The sequence below is a fragment of the Hylaeus volcanicus genome, chromosome 2, assembly GCF_026283585.1.
Source record: "Hylaeus volcanicus isolate JK05 chromosome 2, UHH_iyHylVolc1.0_haploid, whole genome shotgun sequence".
Classification (NCBI taxonomy): Eukaryota; Metazoa; Arthropoda; class Insecta; order Hymenoptera; family Colletidae; genus Hylaeus; species Hylaeus volcanicus.
The window spans coordinates 18,031,074-18,044,337 of record NC_071977.1 but is presented as its reverse complement, the minus strand read 5'-3'; the positions used below and the strand labels follow the sequence as shown (position 1 = coordinate 18,044,337).

At 34.5% G+C, this 13,264-nt stretch overlaps 1 protein-coding gene across 2 annotated transcripts in view; it reads right to left on the bottom strand.

Moving 5' to 3' along the window:
* Nucleotides 1-7,023, bottom strand: part of LOC128872794 (uncharacterized) — a 148,964-nt gene extending 141,941 nt beyond the window's left edge. Inside the window, exon 1 of one of the 2 annotated variants that reach the window (XM_054115831.1) lies at nt 6,504-7,023. The gene's annotated coding sequence lies outside the window, so the exon portion shown is untranslated. The remainder of the gene's footprint in view (nt 1-6,503) is intronic. The other variant, XM_054115832.1, reaches the window with a different exon arrangement.
* Between the last annotated feature and the right edge of the window lie 6,241 nt (nt 7,024-13,264).

The following is a 13,264-nucleotide window of genomic DNA, read 5'->3' as shown; positions in this document are numbered from 1 at the left end:
TTATTCACCTCTCACTCAGACTCTACACGCGGCTGGGAGAGGCTTGAGGTGTCAAAAAATCGTTTTTTTTTCCTAATTGGGGAGGGTCGGGAGTGTGACTCGAGACTAAAAAATACATCAAACTCGATGTCAAGTTAATTTTAAAGTGACAATTCGATTTTTGTTGAAAAATATCGATTTTCACCTAAACGTCATTTTTTCCCTCAAATACCACCGTAGAATTTTTTTTTACAATACCATTGAAAAGCTGAGACTTCGAGGAAGTTTTTCCCGAGAAGTGCCCGCCAAACAACTATGTATGCTTTGAAACCGGAAAACGAATACAGAAAAAGTCGAAGTTTTCGGCGCAGGAGAAACTGATAAGTTTTGATTTAGGAGGCGTGCATTTTGTAGAAAAAGTCAAATTTTTGTTAAATTGTCACAATGTAAAGTTTAACCTAATTTTTTACTTATTAAATTTACGTAATAGATTTTGGTTTGGCATCAGGGAGATGGGAAATTTAACGCTCTTTCAAACGATATACTCAGTTTTAAGTTTGCACTGTAATTTGGTGGAGTTATAGCCGTTTAAAAAGTGTCAAGTCGAAAACGCATAAGAAATATTAAAAGTGAAAATTCTCGATAATAAGGCGACACAAAGAAAATCTCTAAGAGTGATTTTTTATTGGGAATTTGTTGAAGAATTGACACTCTGTGTATCTCCGAACTTATATGTAGACACCTTGTATATGCTGAGCCACGTAAAATGAAACATTTTTATTTTACCGTCCCATCTAGGTAAATAGCGATCAGTTACTAATGCTAGTCGACACCGAATTAGTCACGTAGGGTATATCTCGAACAGTACGTATTTACAAACAAATATACCAGACATTGGAATTACTTCGTATCACAGGCCTCCTAAAGTATCCTATGCTCATATGTTCGAATATTAAGGTACGTCAAAATTAGAAATTGTTTTGTTTGGGAATTATTTTATAGAAATTCTTATATAAGAAATATTATTAATTAAATACAGTTAGTTAAGCTATTAAGATAGTTAAGTTTAAAAAGTTACGATTCAAAAAAGAACACTAATTTTGCAAACTGATATGTGTGTCACAACAGCAATGAATTTGTTACAAATACGTACGTCAGATAAAGTAAACAAATTTAAAAAATTAAACATTCGAATGAAACGGTAGACATTAGACAATATTTAAAACAATGAAGCAAATGAATAAAGTAACTGGACTGAAGTAAAATTAATAACGAGTTTCTATGATTATATTTTCTATATTCATACAAGTATTATAATGATATTTCATATGAGAAATGAAATTTAATAACAATAATTGCATAATAATTTTGTAAAATAGTTATTTTGTAATATACAGTGGGTGTAGAAAGTATTCGTGCACCGATCAATTTCCAAAAAAACTATGTAAAATTGTAATTTATTAATTTTTGTTTATAAACAATGATATTCTACATATTCTTGGAAATTTCTAGAATAGATACAGTACGAAAAGGTTACGTATTTTGTATAAGTGAGAAATCAACAAGAAAAAACAATGAATCGATAGAAATACAAAAGCAATAAGTATTCGTACAAGCGTTAAATTTTTAAAATTTCATTTAAAAAAAAAACGAAATTTACATTAATTTATGAATAATTAATACTCCGTGGGATTTCCTTTTGATTTTATAATTACTGCAACTCTCCTAGACATTAAATTAACTATCATAAATCTCGATGTTATTCGGGGTAGGATCTTCTTTCATTCCTTTATTAGAGCATTTTTTAAGTCTTTTTTACTGGAAATTTAATGTTTTCTAATTGCCACGAAGCAATAAACTAATGTGCTTATGTTACAAATTCTAACGTAAATTGTTCGTCATAAGAACCGTGCGAATACTTATTGCTTCTATATTTCTACCAATTTTTCGTATTTTCTTTTTAATTTCCCAAATTATATAAACTAGTAATAGTTGTTTGAATTATATTCTAGAGATTTCCGAGAATATATAGAATATCATTGATTATAAAAAAAAGGAGTTAATAAAGTACAATTTCACATAAAAGTTTTTTGCGAAATTGATCGATGTACGAATACATTCTGTACGAATACATTGTAGTTATATAAATTGTAAATAAAATAATGTTTATGTCCCACGGAGTGAGGATAATATCCCTTAATATATTAGTGGGCCCAACAATAAAGTGGAATGTCTTATGTGAAAGTTACTCGTATATCTAAATGCTAATTTTTAATTTTCTTTTATTCGTCACTGTACAGGAGCTTCAAACTTTTGTTAACTATTTCAATGTATACTTCCATTGCTTTATCTTACACCATAGACAAAGTTACACAGTAAACATTGTAAAGTGTCCGAATATTGAAGTTACTCACTGTATATATACAAACGTACCTGTTGCGAGAACCCGAGGCGTAATACACGAATGTCGTTATATATATACGAACGATCGTAGACGAATTTGACCGACAATCTTCCGGTGAAGAGCAATACGGCATCGAATGTACTCGGTGCGCAATGAGTTCCTTAATGGACAAAATTAAAAAATTTGAAGTATGCATAGGATGCAATAATGTTTATTTCTTGAAATATTAGTAAAAGAACATAGTTTTGAACATTACCAATATCTTTTACTTAATATACCAATTTATTGTTAAAATTAAAACATAAAGTTTAAGAAAAAATGTATTGATTTTACTCAAACACGTGCCATGAGCAGAATATTTGTTTCTTTAATTTCATTTTTATAAGTCGATTTTAATATTGTAGTACATTTAAAAACTCACTCAATATGGAATATTCTTCTTTTGAAAATTTAAGAACTCTATCTAATATATAATGAATTACAAAAACTTAAGTAAAATACTCAATACTCACATACTCATAGTGATCATTACGATTTTTCACGCATTTTCGTTCAACAGATTTTCAAAATTGTTCAAACAAAAGTTAGTCAGTAATCGGTTCATAATAAATTGCAATGGTAAAAATTGAAAAAAACTTTTTTTAAATAAGAAATAGTCACCCCAATTTTTATGAATGAAACTATGCATTTTTGCATAGAGTGACTTCAAAAGAGTCTTAGGTCAAAAAATGGTTAATTTAAAAGTTACGAATTTTGTTTTGAACGTGTGTATATATAAACGGCACACTGTGCAGCTGTATCGGACGTTTGAAAAGTTCACGCCCCCGTAGTGAATTTTGTTTTCTCTCTCCTCAAGTTTTCACGAAACGTTAGAATGAACTCGATGTTTTCTAAAATTACTTTCGGATGTCTGCACAGAACTGAGACACTTTAACGGCGTCATGTTTACGTTTGAAATTTGTTGCTAGCCGAGTTAACACGGAGTATCAGTTAACGGTGAGCTTAAACACGCTGAAAATTGTTATCACGTCGATGATATTTGAGTGTGCGTTTCCCATCAGTCGACGAAAGGTGACAGGGGAGACATGCGACGTCGTCGTACTGCGTCGCAAGTAGCCAACCACATAGTCGAACGAAACGAGTGAAATTGCCCTAAGCCCTTAACCCATTCACTGCCAACTACGAGATCTAGTAGCTCAAATTGAGTAACAAATTATAGCAAAAGAAGATCGTAAATTTTCTTTCTAAAACAACAAAGGAGGGTGTAAAGAAATGCCCATTTTTGGCATCGCCTGGAAATGAAAAATTCATGCAGGATCGTTTAGAGTGTCTCCCAAGGAATAAAAAATGTCCGTATCACTTTCCCGAGAAACGATGGGAAAGTTGTCAAAAATACGTTCAATGTATGAATGCGATGATAACGGAACTTACGTATATTCTACATTTCGTCGTCTTCTTCTTCGGATATCGAACCGTTTTCGAAATAAGTATTAAGGAACTCAGCAGGCAGATGAATTGAAGCTTGAAATCGAGCAAATCCAAAATACCATATAATCATGGCTACATGGGAACATCAACCAACAACGCGTACTCCGACTTTGCACCCACATGAGTGTGCAAGTATGACTTCCAGTGCGGTTTTACTTTTATCAATTAGTACATATACAAAGTATTTTAAACTATTTGAATGTCGTGAATGCAGTTTTGTTCGAAGTAAAATGGCGTTAATTGGTTCCACATCAATCTGGTATTTTTTTAAATCAATATTGTATGATGGTACTGCGACTTGAAATTCAAAATCTCCGCTGTCATTTATATGGTCGGCGTAATAACCAGATGCTTGCTTCATTTGGTATGTTCCATATACGTATAAGCATAGATCGTTGTAAGTTAATCTGGGGAAAAACTCTAATTCTGTAACTTTCATACGTCGGAATTGTGCTCGCTTTATATTCATATTTTCCGCGTACGTAAGTTCTAAGTAAATAAGTAAATATATAAGTAAGTTCTAAGTACGTAAGTAAATATACGTAAGTTCCGTTATCATCATATTCATACTTTGAACGTATTTTTGACAACTTTCCCATCGTTTCTCGGGAAAGTGATAAGGATATGTATTGTTTCTTGGGAGTCACTCTAAAAGATCCAGCATGAATTTTTCATTTACAGGCGATGCCAAAAATGAGCATTTCTTAACACCCTCCTTTGATATCACTTTTTATTATCAAAATAATAACCTAGTTTACACATCTGTATTAAATCTTGGCGCCCAAGGCAAAACGTTTTAAAACGCGACACGGTAAGGGCCATTATACCAGTGTCATAAGTCGGGTCCAATATTGGTTTCTAACGGGATGCAGGAAGTGGAGGATTGATACAAAGCAGGACTGACCCAGTAAGTCCAGTTTTCCGGATCGCGTCGCATCGCGATCTTAATTTAGCTTCACTCTCTTAGTTAAAATAATTTCTTGGCAGAGTCAGACTTTGAAAATCGAAGGAACTTTATTTTCTTCGATCTCCATCATTTGTTAATATTAAGCTCTATTTTATAATTCATGTCGACAGAGATCGAAGAACTATGATTCCTTCTGTTTCTTCGCTCGCAGCATCTCGTGATGGGTTACAAAATTCATATTTTATATATTCTTGCATTTGTGCATCTATATTTTCATTTGCCATAAACGCACGAACATCCGCAGTCCAATAATAACTCACAAAAACTCTGTAGGATTATTTGATTAAACATATCACTGGCTCAGCTTTTGTCCTTTCAACGCGAAATACAATTTGAATGTAATACAATAAAGGATAATTTTTGAATATTGAGTAAATTATTGTTAATTTCACGTTTCGACTCTTTATGTTAATGCCATTTTCGGATAATCGTATCTTTTGGTATATTAATTTTAATAAATTCTTCTGCTAAAATAACACGAAAACTACCAAAGTCAATGTATATTTATCGTCAGACTGCGTATATTTATGCATTTATGGCAAGTATAAGTAAAATATTAACAATAAAGTTCACGATACACTATTTAGAAGATGGGACATACTTTTATATAAATCTCAATTCTTTACCTAAATCTGTAAAAATATGAATTTGTATAAACATCGTGCATCGACAAAGAACAAACTAATTCATAAATAAAATTGATTCTCAACTACAGTAGTTGTTCCCAAAAAATTGTGATAAAACTGTTATTAATGATCGAGTGACTTTAAGATGGAGTTTGAAGCATATACATGAGTCAGTATGACCGGATAGTTTTAGTATTAATTAGGTACATCGTATCGTTCATAGATTTCACGTATACCTAACTCGAAAACGAAAAGTCGAAACATAAATAATAGCTCGTTCGAGCCAGCGACGTCATCGTCCTCTGGCATGTATACACACACAAGTCCTCCAAAATTGCGGTAAAACCATTCTTAACATGAATTGTGTGATTTTAAGAAATTTGAAGTATTTACATGGGTCCAAATGACCACCAAACAGTTTGAATGTTAATTACGTAAATCGTAATGTTTGTATACTTCAAATATACTTCCAACATGAAAAGTCGAAAAATAAATAATAGCTCGTTTGAGCCAGCGACATCGCCGTTCGTTAGCCTGTATAAACACAAATCCCCCAAAATTATGATAAAACTATTATTAATAATTAAAAAATTTTAAGAAGTTCGAAAGATATAAGTCTAATTAACCAGATATATACAGATTACAAATATAACTCGAAGAAAGTCGAAAAATAAATAATAGCTCGCTCGAGGCAGCGACATCACCGTTCGTTCGCCCGTATACACACAAGCTCGCGTATAAATATTCGATTCTAATTTATATCGAACGAATATCTGATGGAACGTTGTTTATCTTTTATTCGCCGATTTGAAATCTTCTATAATACCTAGATCAGAATTTTCCCCGGTCTCGGACCTCCGCAACACCCGGTACGACTCGGTGAGCAATTTCGCGTCTACTCGTCTTTCGCGACGAAAAAGCGAGTGAAAGAAAAGCCGGTAGCGAGCCAAGGAAGCGAGCCGACCGTGGAAAATACGTGTACGGGTGGTAAATATACCGAGAAGCATAAAGAGAGGAAGGCAAATGCGTCTCGACTTACCTGATTCTCGTCGAGCTTCAGCTTTCACGTACAAGTACTGGTTCCCACCGGTGTGTCGACTCTTCACGCCATGGAGAGCTTCTCGCCGAGATGCTTTCACTCGCGATCTACGAACACGGGGAGCGATCTCTCCTTCTCCCCCCTTCTACCACGCTACGGAGCCTATTTTCAGACTGATACCGGTCCACTCGATCGTTACATTTTCGTGGGCGAAAAAATGGCCCTAATTTAACCCTTCCGCGGACGGAGAGGCGTCCACTCCCTTTTGTTTTGGAGTCGTAGGTGTTTGGCCGGGCCGGACGCGAAACGAGATAGCCGCTTCTATTCGTTTTTATCTCTGTCTCCCTTTCACGGTGCGATGGGACGCGCACGCTCCAGCACGGAAGCTCGTCGACGAGTAAAATCCCGACCGCAACGGCGACGGAGCCAGGACGCGCCTTTCGCAAGCACCGCGCAAGCTCAGACTATTGCGTGCGGAATCCGGTCTCCATGGCTGTGCGGTAAGGGTCGTATCTACTCGGCTGCGTTCGGACGCCAATGGTGAACGCGAACCTCGCGAACACCGTTTAGAGCCACCGAGACGGTAGGAGGGAGAGGCTTTGGGATCTGCTTATGGTTTACAGGTGAAGGAAGAAGGAAAGGCACTTTGAAGAAAAATTGTATACACCGGAGCTTCATTTATTTGAACTACGTAGAGTGGATCAAGATGGGCAGTAATCTTTGGGCGGTATTCACAGTCGCAACTTATTTCTAAGCTGGCCTTAAGCATATGCTTAAGGTGTTCGTCAGATTCACAGTCGTCGAATAAGTAACCCCTTAATACAATAAATGTGCTTCTTTTATATGCATACTGCCAGTTTTGTTTCTTTTTAATTATTTAGGACTATTTTACCATCCAAAGAGCGACGCATAGCGCGTATATGTAAACAATGGATATCGTTTAAGAAATAATGAACTTTTAAGAAAAATATTATGATATCAATTACAAAATTGTTGACCGTAGTTACCTTCCTATCGTATGCATAGCTGGTATTTTTGTTTCTATTTAATGATTTAACCATGTTCCAGGAATCCGACAGTTTTTAAACTTTTACGTATGGTAGCTAAATAACCGATCACCATTCCTGATTTTTTTTGTAGGTATTACTCACAGGGTTGTTTATAATTACCACCCGCAAAAAATGAATTATTTATTTCCTACCCTTAATAATTGATTAGCAATAAACAAAAAAATATATAAGGACAAATGATCAATTCAGGACGGGCACGAATAAGATACATAAATAATGCTGCATTTTCAAGAATCATTTTAATTAGTTGTTACAATAGAAAATCGACGGAAATAGCCGATCGTCAAACAAGCATTGCTTAAGCATTTGCTCAACTAAGCAACCTTAAGCATCGGTTTCTTAACTAGTCGAGCTTATTCGCTGACTGTAAATACATAGCGACTCAAGTAATGCTTATTAAGGTGAGGTCCCATGTATGTATGTTCGGGCGGCAAGCACGAGCAACGTCCACTTGAAAGTGTCAACTCGTCGCGCAGGAGGGTCTGATGGACCCAGGCGAACTGGCACAACGAGCCGCGAACACGTAAACGAGCACGGAATCCCGAAAATGCCATACGCTTGCATCGGCATTTCAACGGGCAATCATCGCAACGGGCGGTCGACAAGGAGATGTCATAAAAAATTGAAAATACCAACCTCGACAATTTTTATCAGAACTTTGCGGAAGTAACTTCACTCGATTTCTGATGCTTCTACGATCGAAATGATATCTCACATCGCGTAAATCGGACTATTTTTAACAAAATTATATGCAAAATCTGATTGCATAATTGAAAAGTTATTTCGTTAAAAATAGTTCGATTTACGCGACGTGAGATATCATTTTGATCGTGGAAGCATCAGAAATCCAATTCACGTTGATACGATGAAAAATAAAGAATTCGATTTTATCAAAAACTGATGAGTCGATCGCCCGTTTGACCCCAGACCCTTGAGCGAACCCAGCTGGGCGCCTACGGTCTCGGTGAAAACAAGTATTGGGGGTCTCGCTTCGAACCACTCGAAAGTGTCGATTTTTTTTAGCGTTCGATCCAGGCTCGCGTGGAATAGTCCCCGTGCTCGAGACCCAAACGCTCGTAAAAATCGACCCTTTTAAGTGGTTCGAACCGTTCGTCGCATTTATCGACCTTTTTCTCGCTAGTAGGAACGTGTTTTCGAACAAAATCCGGTGAGCACGGACAATTTATTGCTCGAGCACGAGCATTACATACATGGGACCTCACCTTTACAATAAGGCGAACTTAGTCAAGAACTTCTTAAGACAATGCTTAAGTCGCGACTGTGAATACGGGCCTTTGTGAAAGTAAATTAAATACACAAAAAAATGAGGAACATTTATTTAACGTTTATTTGAACTACATTTATTCGAATGAAATTTTATTAATACAAGATTTTTAATGAAATAGTAATTGTAATGTATATTTTGTTAATTATGAACCGAATTAATTATTTTCATTATATGACCTTGTGAGATGTTGTTCTTATAAGATCATACTCCAACGTACTATACGTTGGAGTCAACATATTATACATGTTTGAATTCGTTTCTCTATCAGTAATATTACAATAATAAGGACACCCCGTCCTGGTTAGAGAAATGCTAATTACCTTGAAATCTTTGAATATATGACCCTGGAATGATTTTTTTGTCTCTCATAGTATGTTCCCTTACATATCAAACAATTTCCTCTTGCGATATGCAGTGGGTGTAGAAAGTATTCGTACACCGATCAATTTCCAAAAAAACTATGTAATATTGTAATTTGTTAACTTATGTTTTATAAACAATGACATTCTACATATTCTCGGAAATCTTTAGAATAGATAGATTACAAAAAGAAAATAGCTATTTATGTAAGTTGCGAAATTAACAAGAAAAAAAGAATTGATCGATAGAAATGTTGAAGCAAGAAGTACTCGCACAACTCTTTAAAAGTACTTTACTGGAACTTTGATGTTTTCTAATTCACACGGAGCAATAAACTAATGTGTTTACGTTACAAACTCTACTGTAAATGGTTCGTCATGAGAATCGTACAAATACTTATTGCTTCTATACTTTTACCCACTTTTCGCATTTTTTTGTTAATTTCACAAATTATATTAACTAGTAAATGTTGCTTGGACTATATATATCTTAGAGACTTTCAAGAATATGTAAAATATCACTGATCCTAAAAAATGTTAAGAAATTACAATTTCACACAAAAGTTTTTTGGGAAATTGATCGGTGTACGAATACATACTACACCCACTGTATCTTCGTATCATTAAAAGCATCAAAGCTATTTTAGGGACTAGTATTAGGTGTCTCACCCTGTATACCATACTACTTGTAATAAGTAACGTAATAAATAATGTCTCGAGAGACATTATGCAAATAATCATACAAACAAGTTTTATTCTGTATTATCCAGGCATTCTTTTATGCCAAATGACAAGATATACAGAATATTGTGTTACTTGTAGTACATTTTTTTCTTCATAACAAGTTAATATTAGAATGGAATTCGTTCCGATGTCACCTTGACAAATAAGTCTCAGGGTAGAGATAAAAATATTGGATTAGATAATTTTGGGTAAGATACTAGCCAAGGATGCTCACTCAGTCCAATCACGTTTAATCCACACGAGGCGGAAATAGAAAATGAGCGATGAGGGGTGGGACAAGATGGATGGATAATAGGGGAAAAGCAAATCTGAATTTGTTCATATGCGGGCAATATCGGGATACCTTCACAGTGGGAAAGGGCATGGAAGCCTTAAAAATTATGTCATTTAAATTTTTTAAAAGGGAGAAACTATCGATTAACTTCAAAAAAAAAGGAAATAAAAAAATTCTATTCGACAAAAGAGGAGAAAGAATAAAAAAAATGCCATGAAAGTGAAATGAGTTAGAAATGGAAGAGGTAAAAAAGTTCTTGAGATATGGAATGATAAGGAGGAAGAAAGACGGTAAGCACATTGGAAGAATGATAACTGTGGGGACAACGATGTGGAAGCTAGGGAACCTAGGAAAAAGTGAGAAAAAATATAAAGTGGTGGGTAAAACTATTTGACACAATTGTGGAGAGTACATTACTGTACGGTAGTGATGTATAAAGCGTGGAATCTTCAAAGCTTTAAGGCTCAACCGTAAAAGCTGAGTTTCAAAGCTTGCACATGATGCTCGAGGTTCGAGCCTGTAGAAAAGGGTTGTAGCGTTTACGGCTTGAACCAGCTCGAGCTCGCAGAGCTGGAAAGTCGAAAGTCGAGGCTCGATGTCTATCAGCGTTGGACACATTTTTATCCAAATAACGAATAAAAAATTGGAGTAACACTTATTTAGATAAGCTCTCATTCATGAGTAACGATTGAAGTTAAATAAAAATGAAATTGGAAATGTTAATTGGAAATGTTAGTCGCTTCTGAAGACTAATAAAGACATCAAAGTGTTTAATTCTGTATGAATTTGTCCAATTTTCAAGTCACATACTACTTTATAAAACAATTTAATTGTTCTCCATGAGTCATTCGCGATGGAAGAAATAAAATCGGAAATTAATTTTAACAGGAATATAATCGTATGAATATAATGTTTTAACGAAGAATATAAACTGAAAAGTCGCGTTTTCTCGATGATAGCATACTTAACAAAACAATCGTCTTGAGGGAATATTAAAAAAATAAAAATAGAAGCTGATTGAACAAAATATTGTGTCATAAGTCATATCAGCAATTGATTAAAAATTCTCTTCCAATTAGGTATAAAATTCAAGATTAATTACAACACTAAAATTTTGAACAATAGTCTGTCGTAAGTCTTAATTTAAAAAAAAACGAAACATACGTAGTAATGGTGTGATGAAATTGATCAACGATTCTGACAACGAGTATCACCCAATTTTAAAACGTTGATTTAAACGAAACTTGTTACAGACATAGAACATTAAAAAATATTCATGTTCATGACGTGAAATTTCTCAAAATCTGATGAAGATAGGGAATAATCTTAAATAAGGCAAAAGTTTGGTTTTAAATGAACAATAATATGATCTGAGTAGAAATGTTAAAAGGACAATGTTAATATCAACTATATGTTTGTTATTACTAGACTGTGAATGTTTATGCACTCACGAAAAATTGTAATATGAGTAAATCTATGATAATGTGCAGAAATGCAAAAATATATAAAATATAAACAACAATATACATTTTATACCGTTTAGAAGATAAGACATACTCAATAATATTCCTAAATACTTAATATTAATATTTAAGTTTCAATTCTTTTTGTATATTTCTGAAGCCATAATTTTACATAAACATCTACAGTCTAGTTAATACAACGACGTCTGAACGAAACATTTTTGATATTATTTTCGAAATTTAAAACAACCATTTCGTAAGGGAAAGAAAATGTGATAATTTTGAAATTGTCTTTTAGCTGAACTTTCAAAGCTTGCGTATAAAGCTTGTGGTTGAAGACTAAAAGGCTCTAGCGTTTACGACTTGAACCGCGACACGAGGTCTGAGGGCTCGAGACTCGAAGCTTATTTCAACAACGTTGCTATACGGAGCGAAAATGAGGTAATGGAAGGGGTGAACGACATGGAAATGCTACAAGAGGGATATTTGAGATAGGTATTGTGACTAAATAAATTGTCACCAAGGTAAGTAAAATTAAATCTGACGACAGACAAAATAAGTGTTTAGAGAATATCAAATTCTTATAGAAGAAAACTAACTGAAGAAATAATATTAAAGGGATTTAGAATTGGGCACTCAAAGCTCGCTCGTTTACATCTAATATTCAAATCTAACTCATCAACATGTGAAGAATGTCATACACAAATAACAATGAAAAATATCACCTTGAACTGCGACAAATTCTCTAAACTTCGAAACAAAGTTCAATTGGGACCAACTCTAGGAAGAAATATCAATGGTAGATCGAAGATCCAGAATTTGATATTGTTTCGAAAGAATCACAAGACTTCTCAACAGCATTTAAATCATATTATTCTCAGTCGACCAAAACAATGAATAGTCATTGCTAATATGCAGTTAAATGCAGTTGCTGAAAAATTGAACTTTTCAAAAGTAGCTGGTTATTGTTGCACGCTTAATTCATATAGCTATATGATCATGTTTAATTTGTGTGCGACCCTTCACGGCCACACAAGGAGCTTCCCGATTTCCGATTACAGCGCCATCTATCGCGAATAAAAAAAATGTTTGAAACTAGTGTTTTGAAAAGGTCTCATAGCCAGTTTTCACAGTGTATGATACAAAATGACGTGTTCCATTAAAAAAATCATGTTGACTTTGACGTGACTTTGACCGGTCCTTTGAAGGTCAAACGGACACGATCATTCAATAGAATTTTTCAAACCCTAAAACATTTCTCTAAACCATTTTTCTCACAAATGTTCCATTTTGGAAATATTTGACTGTCTCCATACTTTTGGAGCACCCTGTATGTATATATACAGGGTGTCCCAGCCTTAGTGATACAGCGCTCTAACTCCAAAACTATCGGCCGAATGCAAAATTTCAAATATGGAAATTGCATGGTACAATGGGGCTCATGTTTCAGCGAGAAGGAATTTTTGTTAACTTTGTTATTTAACGAGATGTGATGGTCAAGTTTCGTTTTTCAAGTGGAACTATACATTTCATTTGATACCATGCGATAGTACTTTTCAAGAC